The sequence below is a fragment of the Malus sylvestris genome, chromosome 15 (genome assembly GCF_916048215.2).
Source record: "Malus sylvestris chromosome 15, drMalSylv7.2, whole genome shotgun sequence".
Classification (NCBI taxonomy): Eukaryota; Viridiplantae; Streptophyta; class Magnoliopsida; order Rosales; family Rosaceae; genus Malus; species Malus sylvestris.
In genome coordinates, this window is record NC_062274.1 from 40,260,759 (window position 1) to 40,274,251 (window position 13,493).

The 13,493-nt window shown below is 37.8% G+C and overlaps 1 pseudogene; it reads right to left on the reverse strand.

Annotated features, from left to right (window-relative positions):
- Positions 1 to 12,390: 12,390 nt before the first annotated feature.
- LOC126601490 (uncharacterized) lies at positions 12,391 to 13,493 on the reverse strand (annotated as a pseudogene).

Genomic DNA, 13,493 nt, shown 5'->3' on the forward strand with positions numbered 1-13,493 from the left:
TGTAAGAACTCGATAGTTGCAATATGCAAAGTAGTCCTTTGACCTGAGGCATCATAGATGTCTAATGGTTAGGTCCTTGATCTTTGATCATGTTAAATGGCATTCCATTGGAGTGTTCACGGCATTGTTGGGATCAAGCTATCTAGTCATGTAGGCATATGAATGCACAACAAGGGATCTCTAACCTTCTATGGTGGAAGGAGAATACTCTAAGATATGATTCGGGAGTCTTTGGCCAAAGCATATGAATATGACTTAGGAAATCATATAGAGAAGTATCACATTGGATAGTAGACATGAAATAAACTATCACTCAAACAATGTGATTAAGAGTATTGTATTAGAGAATGACCGTATTGCATTGTAGTTGTAACTGGATAGGTTCTCCAACAACTTCTACTTAACTTGGGTAACCATGATATGTTGCTAGGTGTCACTCATGGTTTGTGGAAGCCTTGAAGATTAGCCAACACTAATCAAAGGGAGAATTGAAATGTTGTTTCAATTCACAATCGATCGTTAAGAGTAACAATCGCCCACTGCCTCGCTAATTGGAACCTAATGGATCGTACACCGAGTAAGGGTGAAAGTGAAGAAATATAAATGAGATGGATAAGCAATTAAATGGTTTAATTGAGAATGGTCAAGATTAATTAATTAGTTAATTAATTTTACGAAAGGTTCGTATTGGGCTTTTAAGTTGGTTTTGGGCTTAGGGGCTCAAAAGCGTTTTGGTCCCCAAGGCCCATTATGTTTAAGTTGTATGACAACTAAAACAAAATGGGCAATTAGCCCAATAACAAAGGTAAGGCCGGCCATAAGGGAGAGGGTAGCAAACTTGGATTAATTACAAGTTTGCCACTCACTTGAAATGAAGTATAAAATCAACTTTATAGCTTTATTTCTCATTAGGGTTTCTCTTGGTGAAATGAGGTGAAACACTTTCTCTCATTTTCTCTAAAGAGGCCGGCCACTTAGAGGGGAATTAGCTAGCAATCTTTTCTTCTCTAAGTCATCCATTTCATCTTCACTCTTCATCCTTGGTGTGGAGACTTAGAGACATCAAGCTTTTGATGTTTTTGGAGAACTAATCCTCAAATCCTCAAAGAAGCAAAGGAGCACTAGAAGGAGGAAAATCACAAGGAAGATCCAAGGAGCAAGGAGGTGACTCGAAGGCCCTCCACTTGGGTGAATCCCTTGTGTAAACAAGGATGAGCTTCAAGGGTAAAGAAACTCTAAATCTTTCCTTCTCTTTAATATTGTTAAAGAGTTTATTGGTTCACCATATACTAGGCTTTGAAAGCCATGGGTTTTATGAATTGTTTTTTGAATGCATGCCTACTTTAAAGTGTTAATTGTTTGCATATGTATTCAAATGTTCTTACATGTTCTTAGCTAGGACAAATTTTTCCTTCAAGTGGTATCAGAGCTTAGGCCTAGTTTATGGTGAATCCTTTTGGGTTTTGTGATTTTCATGATTTGTGATTTAAATGTTGTAAATGTTACAAGCTTTGTTCTTGCTTTGAATATAAATTTTGCTAGAAAATTTAGCATCTCAAATGTTGTAGATGTATTTCATTTAAGCATGAATATTGGAACTAAAATTTGGTGCCATGAATGTTTGGAAATTCGGCCAAATCCAAAGGGTGATTTTTTGGGTTCATGTTTGTCTTGTTAAAATGGTTTTAAGGTGACTTTTGGAACCCCTAAGTACCCTAGGATGTTAGCCCTCTTTTGAGTAGTAAAAATTTGAGTTTTAATGAGTGAAAACATTCATGGAGCTCTTATGAGTTTTCATGTGTGTTCTTCAATGTTCTTGAGTTTCTAACCAAGAACAAAAAGGTTTGGTTTTTTGATTCAAAGTGTTTGGTGTTTTAAATAAAGTTTTGGTTTATTTATGATGGGTGATGGTTATAGGTGAAGGATGATTAATGCTATTAATGTTTCACAAAAACATTTCTCTTACAACCCATCCCATTCACCTTTAACCTCACCCACCAATTCCACTTGCATATTGCACTTGCATGCACCACTTGCATAAAATCCCTTTCACACTCTTTCACACTCCAAAAACCGGCCACCCCCTAGTGGGGGTACTTTTGGGGCCTATTATGCAATTACATAAAGTTTTGATACTTTTGTGTATTTGCACTTTGGCCCAAAAGTTTACGTTTTTACGTTAAGGCCCAAAAACTCTAAAGGACGAATTGTTTTGATCCTTTAATGATGTTTTTACATTATTAAAATTTTGGGTTCTAATTGAAATTACATGAAGTTGTGGACTTTTGTGTTTTTTCAAAGTGACCCCAAAAGTTTGTGTTTTTGCATTGTGGCCCAATTGTTGTGGTCATAGTTTCCTTTTGGCCCAAATAAAATGAGAACAAAATTGTTTTGTCTCTTTAATGAGAATTGGATTTTCATTTCATTTAGTTCCATTTAAATCAATTCTATGGATCCAAAAACCAATTGTTTAAGTTGCTTTCTTAGTTAATGTGATTGATTAAGAAAAGGGTGATTATGAACCAAAGACCTCGATAATTGAGCTATGTGATTGGCCGATTTACATTATGAATGTTTGGGTTTGGTAGTGTAGATTTGAATGTAATTTGATTAATTCAATTTGTTGTAAATGGACATAAGTCCATCATTTGTGTTGTAAAAGGGCATAAGCCCTTCTTATTATTTCATGTATTCCTATTTGTTTAATTGTATGCAAAATGGAATAGTTGGGTCCAACGCCCAATAGGAAATAATGGTTTAATTGGATTAAACGCGTAACTAAAATCAACATCTATCTACCTTAAACCCAAGGTCCAACACAAGGCTCGTGTTGGATCAAATTAAACGGTTCATAATCATCCTAAAACCTAATATGACTATATAGTCCATATGAGGATGCAATGCATTCGTTAGTAGTTCCATATAGTCTCGCTTGTTTCTTCGAAATAGTGGGAGTATTATAAACTACTAATTCATATTAACTTGGACCAATGGTTATGATAGGCCCAAGTTCTTTTAATAAGATTAAAATGATTTTGATGTAGCCCAAAACTACTCCCTCAACAAACGAATATTAAGTTGATAAGCGAGAGATGTTTTGAACATCTCTTCGTAGGCCTTCCACCGTGGTGGGCTCCAATCGTTTGTGACTCATGCACCGGTTTCACCCTATCATGGGGGAGTTCAAAGTATGTGCTTACATCCAGGAGGAGTCCATAAACATATGATGAGGTGAGTGTTGGCAACGAGGATAGCCGACATCGTATCATCGTGAGGCTATTCTTGAACCCCTTCACAAACTAAGCATGGTGGGAATAACTTAAACTAAGTGCAATGGAGCCGACATCGTATCATCATGAGGCAACATTCTCTAGAGGCCAAATGGATGGGTAATTACAAAAGGTTGTAAATGAATAATGCGTTATTCTCTCATCATTATTTTTGCTAACCAACATCGTATCATCGTGAGGTGGGCTTGGTAATGGTGAGTCTCCCATACCCCGCTAAGAGTTCAATATAACTCTCGAATTCTATTGAGGGATGTGGAATTTGCCAAAAATAGTGGGTGGTACTATTTGATTCAAAGACCCAATCAAATAGTTTTTAAAACAAACAATCTAATACGATTTCTGTTATGTTATGTAGTTAACGACATGCCTAAAATTATACCCACCATTATACTTGACAAAAAGGGCCTTAAGGGCCAACGTTTCCTTGCTTGGTATCGCCACATTGAGAATGTGTCAAAGGTGAAAGACATATTATATGTGCTTAAGCAATCCCCTCCTCATTTACCTCCTACGAAACTAGCTTCAAAGGAGGAGTGTCAAAAATATGTTAGACACTATGAGGATGACCTACAAGCCAAATGCTTAATCCTCAGTTCACTTAGTGAGGAGCTTATGAAGCAACATAAGCACATGAACACTTCTTGTGCCATGGTTGAAAGTTTGCATAAGATGCATGACATTGAGACTAGTAATGTACTATTCTCAAATGTTTGTAGTCTAATGAATGCCAAAATGGCAAAGGGGACATCGGTCCATAAACTTGGACAAAAGATGGAAAAGATATTTAAAGATCTTCAAAGTTTAGGAACTTCCATCGATGGGAAAATGGCCCAAGACTTTTTCCTTGCATCTCTCTCGGATGATTTCACTAAGTTTATTGTAAACTATAAAGTGAATAGATTCGATCATGCTTTAACCGAGATGATTGACATGTGCTGTAAATTTGAAAAAGGTTTCAAAAGGGACAGTGGGAGTGAGAATGCAATCACAAGGAAAAGGTTGCATAAGAAGAAGGCAAAGAAATCCAAAGGAACATGCTTTCATTGTGGAAAGGATGAACGTTGGAAGAAGAAATACAGGGTGCGCATTGCGAGCCTTATGACATGAACTTTTGAAGAGACTATTTCTGTCATAGAGAGTGCTTTTACAGTAAGCTTTAATTCCTGGATATTTGATTCAAGCGCTAGTCAACATATCTGTAATACGATGCAGGGACTAGCGGGGAGTAAGTCACTGCGCAATGGGGAGATGGTTGTGCGAGTTGGGAACGGCACTAAAATCTCTGCAAAAGCAATAGGCACCTACATGCTTAACCTACCCTATGGGGAAGTCCTGGAACTTAAAAATTGTTTATATTTTCCTTCATGTATAAAGAATTTGATTTCCATCTCTAAGCTTTTACGAGATGGGCACTTAGTATTGTTTGACAAAATGAGTTGCACTTTATACTTGAACGGTCGTATTATCTCTCATGGTAATATGATAGAGGGACTTTTTCACCTAGAGACGAATCGTGGGATGCATTGTATTGCAAGCGGGAATACCTCAAAACCCAAAAGGGCTAGAGAAGAAGTTAACCAAGAAAAGATGTGGCATCTTAAACTTGGACATGTGAACCTTGATAAGATTCACAAGATGTCGAAAGACGGATATATCCGCCCATTAGGTAATGACCAGATGGGTACTTGTGAATGTTGCTTGAAAGGGAAGATGACCAAATCTCCATTTACTGGAAAAGGAGAGTGTGCCACTGAAATTCTAGGGTTAATCCACACCGACGTATGTGGACCTATGTCTACTATGTCGAGAGGAGGCTTCTCCTACTATATCACATTCACCGACGATCACTCTCGGTTTGGCTATGTGTATCTTATGAAGTACAAGCCAGAATCCTTTGAAAGGTTCAAGGAATTCAAGAATGAAGTTGAGAAGCAAACTGGGAAACAGATAAAGATCCTAAGATCGGATCGAGGGGGTGAATATCTGAGTAATGAGTTCCTAGATTATCTCAAAGAGTGTGGAATAATATCACAGTGGACTCCACCAGGAACTCCACAACTTAATGGAGTTTCTGAAAGGAGAAGTCGAACCTTGATGAACATGGTTCGTTCTATGATGAGTTTCGCTGATCTACCAGTAACATTCTGGGGATACGCTCTATATACAGCAGCTTACTTGCTTAATAGAGTACCTTCTAAGTCAGTTTCACAAACGCCCTATGAGATATGGCATGGAAGAAAGCCAAGTCTTAATCATATTAAGATTTGAGGTTGTGAAGCATATGTCAAGAAGTTTGAAGCTACTAAGCTCGAAGCGAGATCAGTAAGGTGCTATTTTGTGGGATGTCCTAGAGAAACTATGGGATATGAGTTCTACCATCCAGACGACCAAAAAGTATGTCGCCAGAACTGCTAAGTTTCTAGAGAACGAATTTGTTCTCAAATGAACTATAAGCAAAGAGATGGAAATTAATGAGATTAATAATGAACCACAAACAAGCACTCGACAAGTTGACAACCCTGTTCCTGAACCCCTAGCTCCACGTAGATCTGAACAGGTTAGTAAGCCACCTAAGAGGTATGGCTTAGACAATGACTTTGCAGAATTGCACCTTCTAGGTGACAATGACACAAAGGAGGACCCTAGGGACTACACTGAAGCAATGTCCGACATTGATTCAAAGAGATGGCAAGAGGCCATGAAATCCGAGATGGATTCCATGTATCAAAATCAGGTTTGGACTCTTGTAGACCCTCCAGAAGGTATTGTACCTGTTGGAAACAAATGGGTTTTCAAGAGAAAGATAGGCGTTGATGGGAACATGGAGACTTATAAGGCTAGATTAGTAGCCAAGGGTTACAGGCAAAGAGAAGGGATTGACTATGAAGAAACTTTCTCTCCTGTAGCCATGATTAAGTCCATTCGGATTTTGCTTGCTATAGCTGCGTACCATGATTATGAGATATGGCAAATGGACGTGAAGACGGCTTTTCTGAACGGCTACCTAGAGGAAGAGCTCTATATGACTCAACCCGAAGGTTTCGTGTCCAAGTCTGAAAAGACTAAGGTATGCAAGCTTCAAAGGTCCATTTATGGACTTAAGCAAGCCTCCAGGAGTTGGAACATTCGTTTCGACACTGAAATCAAAACGTTTGGTTTTACTCAAAACGAAGACGACAATTGTGTTTATCAAAAGGTCGTTGAGGATGCAGTTGTATTCCTAGTGTTATATGTAGATGACATATTACTATTCGGGAATGACACTGCAGTACTTTCTTCTGTAAAAGTGTGGTTGTCCAAAACCTTCCACATGAAAGATTTAGGAGATGCATCTTATGTACTTGGGATAAAGCTCTATCGTGATAGATCCAGAAGACTAATTGGATTATCCCAATCTATGTACATTGATAAGGTGCTAAATAGGTTCCAGATGGAACAATCTAAGAAAGGTTTTCTTCCTATTAGACATGGAATTCACCTTTCTAAGTCCATGAGACCTAAGACTCCTGAAGAGATACGGCAAATGAATATTATTCCTCATGCTTCCGCCATAGGAAGTCTCATGTATGCCATGATATGCACAAGGCCTGATATCGCATATGCTGTGAGCATTACTAGTCGATATCAATCTAACCCAGGATCAGAACACTGGGCAGCTGTCAAGACAGTCCTTAAGTACTTAAGAAGAACTAAGGACATGTTCCTCGTTTATGGAGGAGCGACAGAGTTACGAGTGGAAGCCTATACAGACGCAGATTTCCAATCTGACGTCGATGATAGAAGTTCCAACTCCGGATATGTATTCACTCTGAATGGTGGGGCTGTTAGCTGGAAAAGCAAGAAACAAAGTGTAATTGCTGATTCCACGACAGAGGCTGAATATGTCGCTGCAGCTGAAGCCGGCAAAGAAGCATTTTGGATGAAGAAGTTCATCACTGAACTTGGAGTGGTTCCAATCATTACATCACCAGTAACTTTGTACTGTGATAATAGTAGGGTGATAGCTCAAGCCAAGGAACCCAGGGCACATCAAAAGAACAAGCATTTTGACAGGCGCTTTAATATCATTAGAAGATATACTGCCGAGGGGAAAGTCAACATTCTCAAAGTTGCTTCAGCCGATAACGTAGCAGATCCACTGACAAAGCCAATGTCTCAAATCCAGCTTGACCGTCATATGGAAAGGATGGGTATTAGATACATGGGAGGATGGCTTTGAGTGCAAGTGGGAGATTGTTGGAAGTATGCCCACAAAGCCACTCATTTGATGTAATAGCTTTTGGAATACTTATTGTATTAAACTTTTATATGTTTAATGAAGGGCAAAGCTTATTGTTAATCACTATTTATTGTATCATGTGTTTAAGCAATAAGGGAATCCAAGGAATGTATTTGATCTAAGAGATAAGTGATTTAAGTAAGTTAGATAAACGAGACATTTCTCTTATGTTCATTCCTAAAACGTTCCTAGCCATAGGATTGCCAATTGGGCATTGACAATCCGCTAAGGTTAGTATGTGTTATGTTGACTCAAACGCGAGTATGACAAGTCTCAAGTCATTTATTGTTGGACACTAAGACAAACACATAGGTGCTCGAAAGAGTAATCGAGTACACTGAACAACGATCAAAAGAGAGTTCAAACATACATGTCATGTAAGAACTCGATAGTTGCAATATGCAAAGTAGTCCTTTGACCTGAGGCATCATAGATGTCTAATGGTTAGGTCCTTGAACTTTGATCATGTTAAATGGCATTCCATTGGAGTGTCCACGGCATTGTTAGGATCAAGCTATCTAGTCATGTAGGCATATGAATGCACAACAAGGGATCTCTAACCTTCTATGGTGGAAGGAGAATACTCTAAGATATGTGATAGGATTTTTACTACTCATGTGAACGGGCTTAAATCTCCTATTTTACTTGCAAGAATCACAAGGTTATTGTAGTATAAACGGATTTCGCAAGGTCATCTCCACAGGGATTATTAAATAATTCTAACTAATCAGATTCCATTTAATTATTGTAAATTAGAAATTGAAGTGATTGATTTTATAACCTAATTAAAATAAAAACGAAATTAATGAATTAAAATAAACAATCTGCAATATTAGAGCTAGAGAGAAAAGAAAACAATTTTGAGAGAATAAAATTAAGAAAGCACTAGGGTTCCACCATCACCTAGCAATCCTATGAATTTTTACCCATTACTTATGATCCATACATGCTACTTTGAAGGTTAGATTTTCCTAATTCATATTCTACTTGGAACCTCCAACATAGAACGTATATCTAACATGCAACCCGTCCGGACGTTTGGATCAAATCTAAACATGAAAGACTCATTATGTTTTATGAAAATCCTTTAAAAAACCATGCAATCCTTAAGACGTGATATTCATCCTAAGAGAAATTACAATTATTAATCACAAGAAGCCAGCGTCAATTTCAGGGAACCTTCCGACCAAAATTGCATCAAATTACTTTTCTAAAGATCCTAATGGTGATCAGGCATTACAACAATTAGATAGTTTTTATCCCGGTGATTAACAATTCAAAGTACGCATGCAATTGATCATAAGCAATTAAATAAAAATCACATATTCCTGCTAAGGCTCAAGGCTTCGCCCTAGCAAAAGAATTAGTTCCGCATATTCATAATTGAAATCATAGAAATATCTATTAAGAAAATGATTGAAAACACCTTCAAGTAGAAAATCTTCAAAACCCTAGCACTTCTCTGTCTCCAAAATTGCATAAAAGAAAGTGTTCTCTAAAACTGTAGACGGCCAAGCAATATATTTGCTAAGCCTCCACACAAACCCTAGCAAACTAAAATTAATAAAAACCCTAAATAAAAATAGCAAAATTCATCTAAAATCTGAACAACCACGTTTTGGCCCATAAGCTGCTCCAAAACTGGCCCAATATAGCTGGATTTAATGTTTGGAATATTCTGAACACTTTTCCAGAAGGCCACGAACCCATCCGAGGTCATCTTGGGCTCCAAAAACGTCATTTAAACCCAAAAACGTCATTTTCCAGCACTGTGCATTGCTTCTTTATTTCATCGCCAGAAAATAACCGCTTGGTGAAAAAATCCCAAATTTTGATACGATCAAGCTAAGTGACTCACGAACGTCCTCCAATTGGAATTACTCCAAAATTCGTCCATTTGGTCCTGTTTTGCTCCAGAGGAAGTCGAAAGTCCTATATTGAAAATACAATTCAAAGTATCAAAATTCTTCCAATATATTAACCAAAATATACTAAGATTAGGGTAAAATATATAATATAAAATCTACTCATCAAATACCCCCAAACTTAGCTTTTTGCTTGTCCTCAAGCAAAATAAGACTCAAACAAAAAATAAAAACTTAACAAACTAAACAATTAGCTAAAATTAACTAACAAAAATTTTCACCTTCAAAGTTGCAATCCATAGCAAATTTTAAAAACTAGAATATTTTTTCAAAAGTTCCAACCAATCCCACCACAGAGTCTAAACCATTTAGAATCAATTAGAAAAGAATTCACAAACTTCCTTTGGTGTAAAGTGAACCAACATAATTAAGGAGACTCGACTAAAACCCTTACCTCTCGTCCTTATTTATTTCACACATAGTAACTTTAAATATAACTCTCTTTCTTTTTCTTTTTTTTTTCTTTTTCACTTTTTTTTTTCATATATAACATTTTTTTTTTTTTGTCAGTAACAGTAGTGGTCGTGCAATGTCGGTTTACTTAAGCTTTCGATCCAACCCATATAGCGAGCTTTAGGTCAATGACTCCCAAACCACTAGGGTTTTAGGGCACTAGGTGTAGAACACCCCTAAGGACTTATTAACCCGAGCTGAAAAGGCTACAAAACCAACTAACCACCCTGCCCATGCCAAAACTCTACCGTTTGACGCGAGAATCACTGCTGATTAGGCAGGACTGGCCTGGTTACTAGGCAAAATCTCGGGTGAGACAATTATTACTTCTTTTTTTTTACTTTTTTTTTTCACACTAATAACTGACTTTACTTAAAACAAAAATTAAAAATTAAAAATAAACTTAGACTAAAAGCAAGTGTTTCAATCTCACTCCCCACAAACCATGTTGGTGTGATGTGCAAATTTCAAAGTATAATTCATGAATTAGTGTCTAAGCAATGATAAATAGAAAAGACTCTAATGTGGGATTAATCTTTACCATGTCCATTTGTTCTAATGTTTAAAATAATTTATGGATATTAACTTAGCAAGAATGAAAATTTTTGAACTTGACACAAAAATTAAAAACCTAAAGTTTTTATTTCCCACCCCCAAACTTAAATCACACATTGTCCTCAAGGTGTGGAAACAAAAAGAAAACTAAAACTAAAAAAAAATAAAAACACAACACAAAACTGGGACACTAAAAAAAAATAAAAAAAAATAATAATGGACAAGACTATAAAAAGAAAATAAAATGAGAAAATATATAAATATATAAAGATATATATATATATATATATATATATATAATGATATAAAATAAAAAGAAAATGAAAGAAGCTATAAAATAACATGTAAAGAAAGGAAGGCATAAGACCTGGCGTTGGTGGAAAACATCATGGCATGACCATGACAAAGAGTGGGCCTGGGAATGATGGCACACAGATGTGATGTGGCTGATTGAATAGCCGTGGGGTTTGAAACCCAACGTGCAAAACAAAAATGCCAATATGAACATTGGATTCCCTAGGGTGCGTTTGGTACGCAGACGGGACGGGACGGGACGGGACAGGATGAGACGGGACGGAACGGGACGGGACGGAACGAAGGTGTAATTTTTGAAAAATACATGGGGTATATTTGTCTTAAAATGGTAAAACAGTGTGTTCCACAGACGTGGAACAAACCCGTTCCAGGGGGAGGTGGGACGCAAAAACACCCAAAATCTGTCCCGTGGAACAGCCCGTTCCACCCATTTCTGGCGTACCAAACGCGGGACGGAACGCCTCGTCCCGTTCCGTCCTGTCCCGTCCCACGTACCAAACGCACCCTATGAGATGGTTGAATGGCATGCAGCTGGTATGCCAATTTGAAAATGGCGTGTCAGTCATCAGTCTTTAGTCTGTGTCAGCTCGTCAGTCTAGAGCCAACGGGTGTCTACCTCGCCATTTTAAAACTACCCTCCTCAGAAAAGCACGGAATGCCCACGATGGGCACACATGTCATGCATCCGAGTAGAGAACCCCATAGGATTCCAAATTAAAAACATATACCCCATTTATCCCATTTCTGAAGGTGTGATTTTAGAAACCCAAAGTCTCTCTCTAAAAGAACTGAAAAGTCTCCTATTTCTCTCATTTCCGCAGCTGCTCCTTCATCCTCGCTAAGCGTTGCATCCGTGCTGCAACCAATAAATAGCCCAGCTATCTACACACCGCCGTGTCTCGGAAATCCAGCACCTCGAGCAGCAAGACCAACAACCTGCTCAGATGAAACCACAGATCGCATCCTGCTCTAGTCTAACACACTACAGGTAGTTTTTATCTCCATCTCCCTTCGATTTTTGTCTCAAGTGCTTAGATTAGGGAAAAATGAATGAAAATTGCCCAATGCATGTGTGTTTCCATGGAAAAATCGAGACTCACAGATCCTCATTGAAAAGGTATGCTTCTATATCCTTGCAACTATGTTTGATAAGAATCTGTGAATAAAAATTTGTATATGGTCTCAGGGCCTCAGTATGTTGAATTGGCTTGTTCGTCATGCATGAAGAGATCTATAAATTCACCATGTCTTATTCTCTGTGCCACTTAGATCCTTCAACTTTGTTTCTGCACTCCGCACTGCCTAATCTCATGAATTTAGAGGAACTGACGAAGAATTGATGATGAATGTGCTGGGGGAATAAATGTTGATTGCACCCCCTTAGTTGGGATTAGGCCGAATCAGTTCTGAATGCAACCTGCAATAAAAAAACCTAATTAGATAAGTAAAGAAAAATAACAAAAATTAAAAACTGCAATTTTTTTTTTCAATTTTCTGATTTTTTTTTATTTTTGTAATTAGGAATAAAAACAAGAAAATAAAATAAACGAAATAAAAAAAAAAGAGTTAGAAAAATTGGGTTGTCTCCCAATTAGCGCTGTAGTTAATGTCTATAGCTAGACGTAGAGGAATGAATTGATAATCACGTCACTTGTTCTCTTATAATCAACCACTCCTTGATAGCATCATACAACAGTAGGTACGGAATGAGATGATGTTTGTCAATTATGTGTTTCAGGGAAGTGGTTGAATCCTTCATATTAGCCCTTCTATGTGAACGAAATGTTGTAATAAAATAGGATCCCTTCCAGCAATGTTTACGTCTTCGTCGAACTGACTTAAACCTTGTATTTGACACCCACAATTTCTGCATTGGCCGAATTTCTTGACGAAGAATTAGGTTGCCATTAAGCTTTTTCTTTGTTTCCTTATGGATCTTTGCCTGTTTGCAGGACTCATCTGGCATTTCTTTGAATTTGATGGGCTGTGCAGGTGCACTGTCCGTTACCGCCGCTAAAATTTTCTGATCAGTAAGCAGCTGTTCTGTATTTAGATTTGTCAGAGTATTCATGCATTCTTGCTGCTTAGCGGGTCGCCTTGGAGTCTCGGGATAGTGCATGAGTGGCACACAGACTTTTGTAGGAGCAGATTCTATGGAATTTTCAAGGTCATCATGGGCTGTTTCCTCCTTTGGACGTGAATAACAGACAGATGGCTCCTCAGTTCCTGCACCAACCTCTTGATCATCATAGCTTTTCCCACGGTTTACTGCTTGAATTTGAAATCCTTCATTTGTTATTTCAATGTATAAGTCAGTTAATTCCAACAATTTAGCGAGCTTGTCCTCCACCGAAAGCTCTTGTGGCACATTAAGCTGCTCGAAATATTGCCCAAGATGCTCTTTCAAACTTTTAGTGTAGAACTCTGAATGGGGATTATTCCAGTTCCATTTTCAATCGATTCTCATATATATATACTCTTGGACATAATTTGGAAAATATTTCCTCTCAGGACATTGTAAAATATCATGGGTCCTTGAGTTGCAAAGAGCACAAACTGTAGGCTTAAATCCATAATAACCCCTTTCTGCTAATGACACCCAAAGAGGTGGTCCACCGGGTGTTAGATTGAATTCAGGGGGCACTGCAAATTCCATTGTTGCATTGCTAAAAAAAA